The sequence below is a fragment of the Ceratotherium simum genome, chromosome 37, assembly GCF_057802395.1.
Source record: "Ceratotherium simum simum isolate JZ-2026a chromosome 37, ASM5780239v1, whole genome shotgun sequence".
In the NCBI taxonomy this organism is placed as follows: domain Eukaryota; kingdom Metazoa; phylum Chordata; class Mammalia; order Perissodactyla; family Rhinocerotidae; genus Ceratotherium; species Ceratotherium simum.
In genome coordinates, this window is record NC_141936.1 from 1,322,201 (window position 1) to 1,334,678 (window position 12,478).

Genomic DNA, 12,478 nt, shown 5'->3' on the forward strand with positions numbered 1-12,478 from the left:
TTAACTAGGACTGGATTACCCCACTTTTTGTATTTTACCGTCAACACTTGTGCTGACCTTACAGTGCGCATCGCTGACTTCTCTGTGTCCTCTGCTCCCTGCGTTCTCTTGCCTCTTTGTTTTCCTTCTGGGGTGCCATCCAGTCATTCTTTCAGAGAGGGCATGTGGGGGCAACTCTTGATCCACTGTGTTTGAAGATGCCTTTAATTCCACTCTCACACCTGAAAGCTTAGGGCTCAGGATAGAATTGAAGGCATAGAGGCCGGCCCCGTGGCTTAGCAGTTAAGTGCGCGCACTCCGCTACCGGCGGCCTGGGTTTGGATCCCGGGCGCACATCAACGCACCGCTTCTCCATGCTGAGGCCATGTCCCACATACGGTTTTACATGTCAACCTGATTTTTGTTCCTTTTTCCCCTCGTAACCTTCCTCCCCTCCTGGCTCCCTTCCTTCACTCCTGTATTAATTTCCTAGTGCTGCCATACAAAGTTCCACAAACCTGGTGGCCTAACAACAGATATCTATCCTCTCACAGTTCTGGAGGCCAGAAGTCTGAAATCAAGGTGTGGACAGAACTGCACTCCCTCTGAGGCTCTGGGGTGGGTCTGCTCCGTGCCTCTCTCCCAGCTCTGCCAGCTGTCCCTGGTGTCCTTGTCTCGTGGCTGTGTCACTCCAGTGTCTGCCCATCTCATCCCATGGCCTCTCCTGTGTGTCTGTGTCTAAGTCTCCCTCTCCTTACAAGGACACCAGTCATCGAGCTTAGGACCCACCCTCCTCCAGTGTGACCTCATCCTAACTTGATTATGTCTGCAGAGACTCCATTTCCAAAGAAGGTCACACCCACAGGGACTGGAGGTTAGGACTTCTTTCTTGGGGACACCATTCACCCCACAACACCCCTCTCAGTGTTTAAGATTTGTCTTTATCCTTAGAGTTCTGAAATTTTACTATCATGTATCAGGTCAAGATTTTATTTCCCCTTCTAATCTGAAAACCTACGTTGCTTTTCAATTTGGGGGAAATTTTCCCTAGTGTGTGTGTGTGGTCTGAGTGTCTGTGTTTTTGCATGTCTGTCTGTCTGTGGGTGGTGCCTCCTTCCAGCCTCTCTAGTCTCCTCCTGGAAGTCCTCTTGGGCAGACAGTAGGGCTATGGATCCTTCCTCCGTGTCTCTTAACTTTTCCTTCACACTTTTCTTTTTTTTATGAGTTCTATATTCTGGAGGAATTCCTAGGCTCATTCTTCATCTCAAGAGTTTTCTTTTCATCTTCAATCATTTTGCTGTTCAGTCTATTCACTATGTTATTTTATTTCAATTCATGTTTTTAAGGTCCATGTTCCTAGCTAGAGACACGATTCCTTTCTATAGACACACGTTCTCTTGCCTATCTCTGAGACATCAGCCATACATATTCCAGAGTCTTCTTCTGACTGCTCCACCACTGTGTTTCCCAGGCGCGGGGGTGGGGTCACTTCTTCCTTTAGTCAAGCTGGTGTTTCCTGCCCATCTTGGCCTTCTTGCAATGCATGGTGTGCTAGCTGAATAACAACACCCGAAGATGTTCCCGTCCTAATCCCTGTGGATATGCGACCTCACATGGCAAAAGGGACTTTACAAATGTGATTAAATTGAGGATCTTCAGACGGGAGATCATCCTGGATTGTCTAGGAGGACCCACTGTCATCACGAGGGTCCTCATAAAAGGGAGGAAGGAGGGTAGGCTCAGAGAGGAGATGCCTAACAGGGTCCAGGAGAAGCAGGATCAGGGAGATGCTACGTTGCTAGCTTTGCAGGTGGAGGAAGGGGCCACAAACCAAGGGATGCAGGTTGCTTCTACAAGCTGGAAAAGATGAGGAAACAGATTCTCCCATGGAGGTTCCAGAAGGAAACAGCCCTGAAGGCACCTTGATTTCAGCCCACTGAGACCCATTTTGGACTTCTGCCCTCCAGAACTGTCAAATAAATGTGTGTTGTCTTAAGCCACTTGGCTTGTGGTAACTTGCTACAGCAGCCACAGGACACTCACGTATCTGGTTGTGAGCTCACCTTCATGGTTCCAGGACACCCGCATCAGCTCCTCAGCCTGCTTGGGAGAGGCAGGGAGGGTCTGCTGGATGGGGCACTTTGGGAGCTGATCTGGGCCCCCCAGGGGTAACCCAGTCATAAAAGTAATACATGTTCATTTGATAAATTCTGGGCAATATAGAAAAGAATATAAAGAATTTGCATAAAAGATTCATAATCTGGCTCATAGGCAACCATTGTAAATGGTTCCATTTATTTCTTTCACTTTTTTTTTTTGAGGAAGATCAGCCCTGAGCTAACATCCGTGCTAATCCTCCTCTTTTTGCTGAGGAAGACCGGCTCTGAGCTAACATCTATTGCCAATCCTCCTCCTTTTTTCCCCCCAAAGCCCCAGTAGATGGTTGTATGTCATAGTTGCACATCCTTCTAGTTGCTGTATGTGGGACCCGGCCTCAGCATGGCCGGAGAAGCCGTGCGTCGGCGTGCACCCGGGATCTGAACCCGGGCCACCAGTAGCAGAGCGCGCGCACTTTACCGCTAAGCCATGGGGCCAGCCTAGGTTCCATCTATTTCTATCCAACTGCAGGAGGAAAAAAGAGACAGAGAAGGAGAAAGAGAGAGAAAAGGGAATCACGGAGGGAGGAAGTTGGGTTGTAATGTGAGCGGCTTTTCTCTCTGTTTTTCCCACTGATATTGTAGAGTTTGACCACTTTCCTAAGTCATCATGATGTTTTATGAGCAGCAGCTTGATGCTTCTGTACCATGTCCACTCTGTGATGTGTACTTGATGATTTGTATCATTGGGTAATGCAGTTGTTAGCACTTCTTCACTCTTGAGCTAAATCGTGGATCTCTGGTCATTTTCTTAGCATTGGTGCCCAGAAGCGGGGTTGCCGGGTCAATGGAAAGGGGCAGTTTTAAAGCTCCACCTCTGGGACATGTCATGGGGGATAGCCTTGTCCCCTGTGGAACCCCACTGCCAGGATCTGAACACCAAAACGAGGCCAAAGAGTTTGAGCTTGTACAGCGGGCCCGCGGCAGCGAGCACTGGCTCTAGAGCCCCGTGCGGTTCCACCTGTGCCCAGAGAGCTGGTGCTGGCGGCGCCTGGCAGGCCGGACAGGAGGCAGAGGCTGGTGGCCAGTTAGGAGGCACCTGAGGGCACCCAGGCATCACCAAACTGGGTTTGAACATTTCCAAAATTTAAATTCAGTCTTCGAAGGTGAAGATTTGCTGTCTGTGAGGATAGAGAAGGTGACCCAGGCCCTGAGGCGCTGCCACTGCACCACAGCCCCAGGGGCACCTGTGGGGATGGCCTCTGGGATCTGACCATCAGGGCTGCTTGCCCCCCGGCCACCCTGGGCCCCAGAGGCCTGGCCGGCCTGTGGGTGGGTCTGTCTGGATGAATGTTCACCCGGGTTTTGTGAAGGATGCACGAGAGGATCCTTCAGCCGTTCACTCAGCAAACACTGCATGGCCCTGCACACTGTGCCCACAATGTGCCGGGCACGGTGCCCCAAGCCGGGCAGAGAGGATCCTGGCTCAGGCCCCTCCTAGTGGTCATATCCCATGGCCTGGTGCACCAGAGATTCCTAGGCTGCCACACTGCCCCCCGTCCCCCGTGTCATTTGTCCATCTCTTTGCTGACTGTTCACAGAGTGCCCACTCTGCGGCCACCTTGCTGGGCACTGGAAGCGTGACGGTGGTCACATGGGCACAGGCTTCTTCACCCTTGGGAGAGGCAGACGCTCCCCCCAGAGTTGTACAGCTCCCTAAGAGAGGCCAGCTGAGGCCTGGTTGGGGGAGGGAACAGCGACTGGACCTCCTGTGCAGGGCACAGAAGGCCCAAGTCTTGGAGCTGGGACCTGAGGCTGCTGTGAGCGCTGGGGACCTGTGGATAGGCAGCAGGTGCCAGCGGGCACAGGGCACAGCCCCAAGCCACCAAACTCTCCTGAGCAGCCCAGTTTCCTCAGCACCACCCCCTTCAGGGCCGGGCCCAGTCCATGCTCCAGAGGGAGAAACTGAGGCTGGAGGCCCAAGGGGCGTCTCAGCCAAGCTGAGCCAGCATCCCCGGGGGCGGGTCTCTACCCTCTTCTGCCTGCACCAGGACCAGCTAGGCCTGGGAGGGGGTCGGGGGTCACCTGGTGACGCCCCTACTTCCCCTGGAGAGGGTCAGAGGCAGGAGAAGGGGACAGAGCCGATGAAGTGGGAGGGCAAGGCCCACCTGGGGAGTCAAGAGAGGACAGTGCCCTGCAGTTCAGGTCACGCTGGCATCACTGTTGGGGACCACGTCCCTTCCCTTTGAGCAGTACCTCCCGAAGTTTCCACAGATGGGAAGTTTTGGTGAGGGGGAGGGAGGGGCGATGGCACAGACGACAGCAGATAGGCACAGGGATGGGATGGTGGGGCAGCACTGGCGTGGCGGGGCCTGGGCTGAGGGGAGGGCAGAGCTGACTCCTCATGGGCCCCCACCCTCCCGACTGCCCACACTCCTTTGTGGGGCTGGAGACCCCCAGGTGCCCCCACCCACCCTCAGGCACTCGCCTCCGGGGTGGACGAGGCCAGTGGGCCACTCACTGAGGCCCAACCCTGGTCTCAGCCCAGGAGCTGGCCCCATTCCCCTTCACCAAGGCCACAGAAACCACAGACGTTTCCCTCTTGTCTGCAACAGTTGATGAGCCCGAGGGGCACTGCTTTCTTTTCTTGACTGACACTCTCAGGTCTATCAGGAGGTGGGGACCTGCCAGCCAGGTGTCAGCAGGGCTGGGACGGATTGGGGGCAGCCTGCATGTCCTGTGTCCCAAGCTCATAAAGATATGATCCCCTTGGTTTCCCCGAGGCCATCTCTTGCAGGATGTGACAGGGAAACATAAGGATCTCTTCGAGGCCGAACTTGGGGACCCAGGGCTCACTTCTTCAGGGGCAACCAGGGGCCCCCCCAACCTGCAGGACGGGGAGGGTGTGGTTCGGGGAGCGGGGGCCAGCAGGCAGCACCCCGGGTCCTCAGCCCCTCTGGGGATGTTTCAGGCCCTGACAGACAACTAGTGGGCCCTTTTCCTCCTGTTGGGACGTTTATTATTTCCCCTGACAAGAATTCTTTTTCTTAATTTTTCCCCTTTCCTGAGATCCAGAGGCCTTCTTGATGCACAAATATGTTGTTTTGAGACATTCTGCATTGTTCTGAGATTTCAAAGGCACGGCTGGATGCCAAAGACAACATATTTTTCTGAATATAACAGTAAGACCTGGTCACTGAAGTATACTTGGAAAATTAGAAAAGCAAATAAAAAGAAAAAGGTTCAAATTTAAAATGCATATCGCTGTGTAGAGATAAGGAGTGTGAATATTTGGTCTGTTTCCTCTCAGTTCAAAATAACATGCACATTTAGACAAAACTGGTGTGTAGTCCTGAAACCTGGTTTTTCACTTAACACTATCCTGAGCGTGTTTCCAAGGCCTCCTTTCCCATTCTTAAAGGCTCCATCCACAGCCAGAATCTCCTACCTGCCCCCTTCTCGAGCACTCTGGCCCCATCCTCAGATATGCGTGGACGGATATACTCTTGCCCTCTCAGATGCTCCCCTCGGCAGTGGGAGGGGTGCTGCATCCCAGGGGAGGCTGAGGCTGCCTCGCTTTTGGACTTGAACCTGCTGGAGGAACGTGGTACTTTGGCTCAGAAGAGAAAGCCTGGAGCCTCTCTGACTTTTCCAGTCCCAGGGCCTCCCCAGGGTGCACGCAGGTTAGGGACAGTTCACCCTCAGCTGGGGGTTCAGGCACAACCTGAAGAAGGTTCCAGGTCTGCACTGGACAGAGGAGAAACTGAGGCCGAGGGAGGGGCGCACCTGCCCTGCTCAAAGCTAGTTGGTGGAGAGCAGGGATCAAAGTCGGGGGATGGGGCAGAGACCCCAAGGGGCCCGAGGTGCCTGCGTGGGCCCTGGCTGAGCCGTGGTGGGCTGGTAGGAGGACCCTGCAGGCCCTCTGCCCCAGAAGTGCTCACCGCCAGGTTCCATCCCCCACCGAGCCCAGGGGTGGTGGTGTCCTCCCTGCAGTCCCTCAGCTGCCCTGAATGTCCCAGGACACCTGGAGACGGGACACCCCTCCAGGCCCTGTGACACCTGCCATCAGAGTGTCACCTCCCTCCCTCACACAAACCCCTGGCAGACTCTGTCCTTGGGCCCTGTAAGATGCCCCCCTTCTCCAGTCTCTTGATCCACTGGGCTTCAGGGTCAAGGTGGACGGGTGCTCCTTGTGACAGGGAAGCCCCAGGGGGCAGGCTCAGCCACCTGCACCCTCCCCCACCGCTGCCTATGTCCTCGGAAGAGGCCAGACGGGCCGGTCCAGCCCAGGGAGAGGGAGCCGGCAGCTCACCCACCATAGCCTCAGCACCCCTGCCTGGTTCAGGGTCCATGGGCCCTGGGGGTTTCCCTCTGGGACCCACTCCCAGGGGGAAGGGGAAATCTAAAGATGGCACAAGCACCCTCCCCACTGCCACCCACTGTCCCCGCTGGTTCAGTGCACTTCTCTGACCCCCAAGATGAGTCAGTTCCATTGCAGAGCAGAGGTTTCCAGCCGGATCACCCCAACCCCCAGCCTCAGACCAGGGGTCCTGACAGAATTCCGACCACCGCCCCATGGTCACTGTGTGACTGGGATCCTTAAAGGCCGTGGGGAGCCTGGACACACCAAAGGGGATGGCAGGGAGGGAAAACACGTGCACCTTGCCTGGGGCCATCGGCCTGGGTACGCCAAGGAGAATCTAAACTGGGTGGCAGAGAAGCCCCCCTCCAAGGGCATGGGCACCAAGCATCGGCCCACCTGGGACCCCTCCCACAGGCATGGCCTCTGTGCAGAGGGGCCTGTGTGGCATCCCACTGTCGGTGAAGTTCAGGAGGGTTCACCAGGTCCCCCTGGGGCATTTATTTCCCCACCCAGCACATTCAGAATCTGGTATGGTAATAAGTAAAAGAAACCGTAACTAAATTGGAGTCAGGAGGCCTGTAGGGGGAGCTCTCACCCCCATCACACATCGTCAAGGACACCAAACAGGAAGAGAGGACACTTGTGTCTCAGACAGGAAGTACAGCTACTTCACTACTGAAGGAAGATTTCTCTCCCTACCTGGCAACAGCTCAGCCAATCAGAAATATGCAGCTCAGCCAATGAGAAACACCGCAGCTCAGTCAATGAGAAACGCTACAGCTCAGCCGATGAGAAATGCTACAGCTCAGCCAATGAGAAGCTGTTGCCACCCTGAACTGTTACTATCTTCCAATGGACTTTCTTTAGAGCAGCACCTCCCTCTCCCTCTTTTTCTCTATAAAAACAGCTCCCCTACTTTGTTCTCCGGATTTGCCTATGGTTCCTGCCATAGCATGCACATCTGGAATTGCAGTTCTTTTGGCTATTCTCAAATAAACTTGTTTTGTGAGTAAAACAACTGGCTGATTTACTTTTTAAGTTGACACTGGTAACCTCTGCTTCCCCCACCCACTTGCCCCTGCACTGAGGGAGCCTCCGTCCTGTGCTGCAGCCCCCCACTCCCTAGCCTGGGCCGGCTGCGGGCTCCTCACCAGACCTGTGTCCCCCAACCCCTGGGCTGCTGCCAGCGCCTGGGACCAGGTGAGGGCCAACCCCCAACACTCCAGCCAAAAGTGTCCTTCCTCACCTCTGGACCTGGCAGCCTGAATTGGCAGCCCCTGCCAGGCCGCTTTGAAGGCAGTGGGAAGACTTTCTTCTCTGCTGCATCTTTCCTCAGGTGGGATTTGCCTCTGGCTCATCCCCCTCTCTCAGGAGGCTCACTTGCACCTTCCCTTGCCTTTCCCTCCACACCTGCCCTGCCCACTGTTTGCTGGATCTACATGTCTGTTTTCCTCTTCTTTCTGCTTCTGGGCCTTGACATTTCTGTTTCTAGCAATTTCCTCTAAAGTGAATGCTATGGACTGAATTCTGTTCCCCAAAATTCATATGTTGGACCCCTAATGTGATGGTTTTTGGAGATGGGCCTTCGAGGGGTAATTAGGGTTAGATGAGGTCATGAGGGTGGGCCCCCATGATGCGCACTTATAAGAAGAGACACCAGAGAGCTCGATCTCCCTGTCTCTCTGTCCATGAGAACACAGCAAAAAGGTGGGTACCTGTAAGCCAAGAAGAAAGTTCTTCCAGAAAACAACCCTGCTGGCCTGGGACTTGAATTTGGTCATGCTGCCAACATGACCTCACTGATGGAGAGTTGTGGAGCAGCACAACATTGCGCAGGGTTTCCACTGTACTGACGCGCTCTGTAAGCAACCTCAAGGGCATAGCTATAACAGAAAAATGTAGTAAAATAATTAGGAGGTGATGAGTATTTTTTACCTATTTTTTTTGGTGAGGAAGATTAGCCCTGAGCTAACATCCATGCCCATCTTCCTCTATTTAATATATGGGATACACATAATAATATGTATATAATTACTTTTTGATAATGGTTGTGTTTAACAACCAGCTCACAAAATTCCTGAAAATTTAAGGACAGGCTCTTGGGAGTTTCTCAGTATTTCTCAGTTACCCTTAGAGTCTGAATCCCACAACCTTGGGATGCAGACAACAGCAGCCTCCCCACTTCCATAACCGTTCTCCTAACTCCTGAGGGTGCTTTTCAGCTCCTTCCTGGCCTCTCTCTGCCATGTTGTCTCTGAATTGTCTAGGATGGGGATCCCAGGTGCTGTCACAGGGGTCTGCACGGGATCCCCTGTGCCCAGGCGTCTTGCCTCTTCCTGTTGGTGCCCTGGCAGCTTTCCCAAGTGAGTGAAAGCAAAAGTGGGCTACTTTTCTGGTCTTCTCTGGATCCCTGAGTGGAGGCTTGGCTCCGGGCTCTCTCACCAGCTCACCTGCAGCTGTCTTGGAGAGAGACTACAGAGCCTGTGAAACCCACATAGGCCTCCCCTGGCCCAGGCATCCCCCGGCACAGGCGGTAAGCTCTCCAGTTTGGGATCAGCCTCCGCACTGTGGCCACCTCCTAGGCAGAGAAAGAGAGGGCCCTGAGGTCCATGGTCCTCCATGGGTGAAGCATGGCCAGGTCTCAGACATCTAAAGTCCAGGCTGACAGAGTTGACCGGCCACAGGCAACTCGAGACCACTCTCTGGAGGGGGAAGCGACGGTGACTCAGGATATAGCCCGGGCTGCACTGGGCGCAGCAGTACCAGATGCTGGGGGAGCAGCAGCCCCAGCCTGCCACCAGCTCACCTGGATTGTGGCCTGTGGTCCCCTGTCTGGGAGACACCAACTTGGGCCCCTTGGGGCCGCATCCCTTGGCTCCCACCGCCTTTCCCTGGGCCCTGCCCTGTGGTCTCCCTTGCAGGCCAATCTGGGGAGTATCCAACCAGTTCCTCCTGGCCCTACCCAGGGAGCAAATCCGGAGGTTGAAGTTCCATCTCCTGCCCGGAGCCCCAACTTCACAAGCTTGTTTATCATTTGGGTTTTTCAGCCCTGTCTCTGCAGTGTGCTTCCCTCCCTGTCCTCCTCTGGGACACTGACCCCCACCATGCAAAGGTTGTACTCCAGGCCACTGCTGCCTGCTTCCAGACCCAGAGCGCAGCAATCCCAGGACTCGTCCAGGCCACGCTTTGAGTTTCTGATCCATTTCTGAAACACAGAGGTTCTTATCTCATTCTTGAGTTCAGCCACGTCTCCTCTCTCTGTCTTTCTGTCTCTGTTTCTCTGTCTCTCTCCCCCAGGCATTCAGAAATACTCTAGTGGGGGCACCATCCTAGATCAGCTTCCTGAGGATTGAAGATGCTCAGGGAGGCCCTGCGGTTAACACAGAGGCTGACGTCAAGGAGTAGGGGACCCTGACAGGCAGCAAGACAGTGAGGCAGCCCGGGGTGATGTGCAGGGATGGCCGTGGGCTCCCCTGGACCAAACAAAGGGGCAGCCACTAAGGTGCCGATTGGCATGGCAATGGGCTGAGAAAATGCAGGTCTGGGGCCGGCCCCTTGCCCAATTCCTAGCCCTGTGTAGCTTCATGGATCTGGGTCCCTGGAGAGAAGAGAAGACTGGGCACCCAGAAAGAATGTGGCAGCAGCCCCAAACGAGGCCTGGCCTTCCCCAGCCTGGTCTCCCTAGATAGACACTGGTTGGGATGGTCTGCGTTTCTGGCCCAGTGCCCTCAGCACCACCTTGGTGGCCTCACAGGATCCCTGAGCCTCAGTTGGGGTTTCCCTTGAGGACAGAAGAACTCACAATGAGTGAAGTGAGGCAGTAAGCTGACCCTGCGAGCACCCCACCTTCCCAGAAGCAGCAGCCAGTGTGCAGCCATGTGGAACAGCGGGATGGCCTTTGGGAGGCTGGGTCCTACCACCCCAGCTGTAGTCACACCCTGAGGTTTGGCAGAGAATAAAGGGCTCATCCATGAGGCCGTTCGTCCTCAGCAAGTGCACAAGCCCAGGGCCATCCCTGACGCTGTGGCTCTTCTGACGTAGAGGCTACGTATTCAGGGAGGGCTGCTTCCATCGGGCTCTACAGTGGAGCTTACCCCCCAGGTCATCCCGCAGCCTCCCCTGGCTTTGAGGCAGCCTTGCCTACTCCGTCTTCAAATCGCTCTCTTCTCTCAGTTTCCACTGGTGATGCCAACCCATCCCGGGGCCAAGGTGGACCAGTGGTCCCTGGGGGGCTGCGCCCTCCAGCCCTATCCCAGCCCAATCCCTCCTCCAGCCTCACTTCTGCACATCCTCAGGGAAGCATCAATGGGGCGTGGGGCGGGACTTTCCCCGGGGTGGGGGCATGCAGGAGAGGGGGCTGGGTGCCTGTTGGGGTGTCCTCAGACACTCCAGGTTCCAGGACTTTCCAGGAGGACATACTGCTGTCCCCCCATTTAGGGGTGTGTGTGCAGTCTGATAAAGATGATCTAGCCCTCGAGTTTGACTGGGAAGTCATAGGAGAGAGGGCCCGAGGAACAACTGAAAAGGCCCGGTGAGGGGGTGCAATCAGGAAAGTGCCGTCTGGGGCCCTGCAGGGGACAGTGGCTAGGCTTCTTCAGCACCTACACGGCGGGGGGAAAAGAGGGACAAGCAAACCAATCATAACATATGGACCTTACCGGGATCTTGATTTGAACAAACTGTGTGCAGTCGGATATATGAAATCATATCCATATGTACACACACACTCATATATGAAATTTGCACACTGACTCCATATTTGATATGAAGGAATTATAATTAATTTTTATATTTTTATTTTTGAAAAACATACAATAAAATTGCCTTTTTTAGCATACAGTTCTATGAATTTTAACGCATGTATAGATTTGTGTGATCCCCCCCACAATCAGGATACAGAGCAGTCCCATCACCCCTCAAAGGCTTGCTCCTGCTGCTCCTCTGTAGAGACAGGCTGCTCCCCCAACCTCTGGAAAGCACTGATCAGTTCCCCTTGGCTGATATTTTGTTGTTTTGACAACATCGCCTAAGTGGAATCATATACTATGTAACCTTTTGAGACTGGCTTCTTCCTCTGACATGACATCTGTAGGGTTCACCCAAGATGTCACATGTATCAGTAGTTCCCTCTTTTTGACTGCTCAGCAGTATTTCAGCATATGGATGGACCACAGTTTATCCACTCACCCGCTAAAAGGCCTCTGGGGTGTTTCCACTTGGGGCTATGTGAATAGGTATGCTGTAGACATTTATGTACAGGTTTTTTGTGTGAAGATAAGTTTTCATTTCTCTAGAATAAATACCTAGGAGTGGGAATGCTGGGACACATGTTAGGTGTAGAGTGGACTTTTTTTTTTCCTGAGGAATATTGGCCTTGAGCTAACATCCATTGACAATCTTCCTCTTTTTGCTTGAGGATGATTGGCCCTGAGCTAATATCTGTGCCAATCTTCCTCTATTTTGTATGTGGGTTGCCACCACAGCATGGCTGATGAGTGGTGTAAGTCCATGCCTAGAATCTGAACCTGCAAACCTGGGCCACCAAAGTGGAGCGTGCTGAACTTAACCACTACGCCACCGGGCCGGGCCCCTCATTTTAACCATTTTTAAATGTACAATTCAGTGGCAGTAAATAAATTCACAATGTTGTGTAACCATCATCATTATCCATTTCCAGGACTTTTTCATTATCCCAAACAGAAACTCTGTCCCCATTAAGTACTAACTCCCCATTACCTCCTCCCCCAGCACCTGCAAACCTCTATTCTACTTTCTGTCTCTTGAATTGGCCTATTCTTGATATCGCATATAAGTGGAATCATACAATATTTATCTCTTTGTGACTGGCTTATTTCCTTCAGCATAACGTTTTCAAAGTTAATCCATGTTGTAGCATATGTCAGAACTTAATTGCTTTTTTTGTGTGTGTGAGGAAGATTAGCCCTGAGCTAACATCTGTTCCCAATCCTCCTCTTTTTGCTGAGGAAGATTGGCCCTGGGCTAACATCCGTGCCCATCTTCCTCTATTTTATGTAGGACG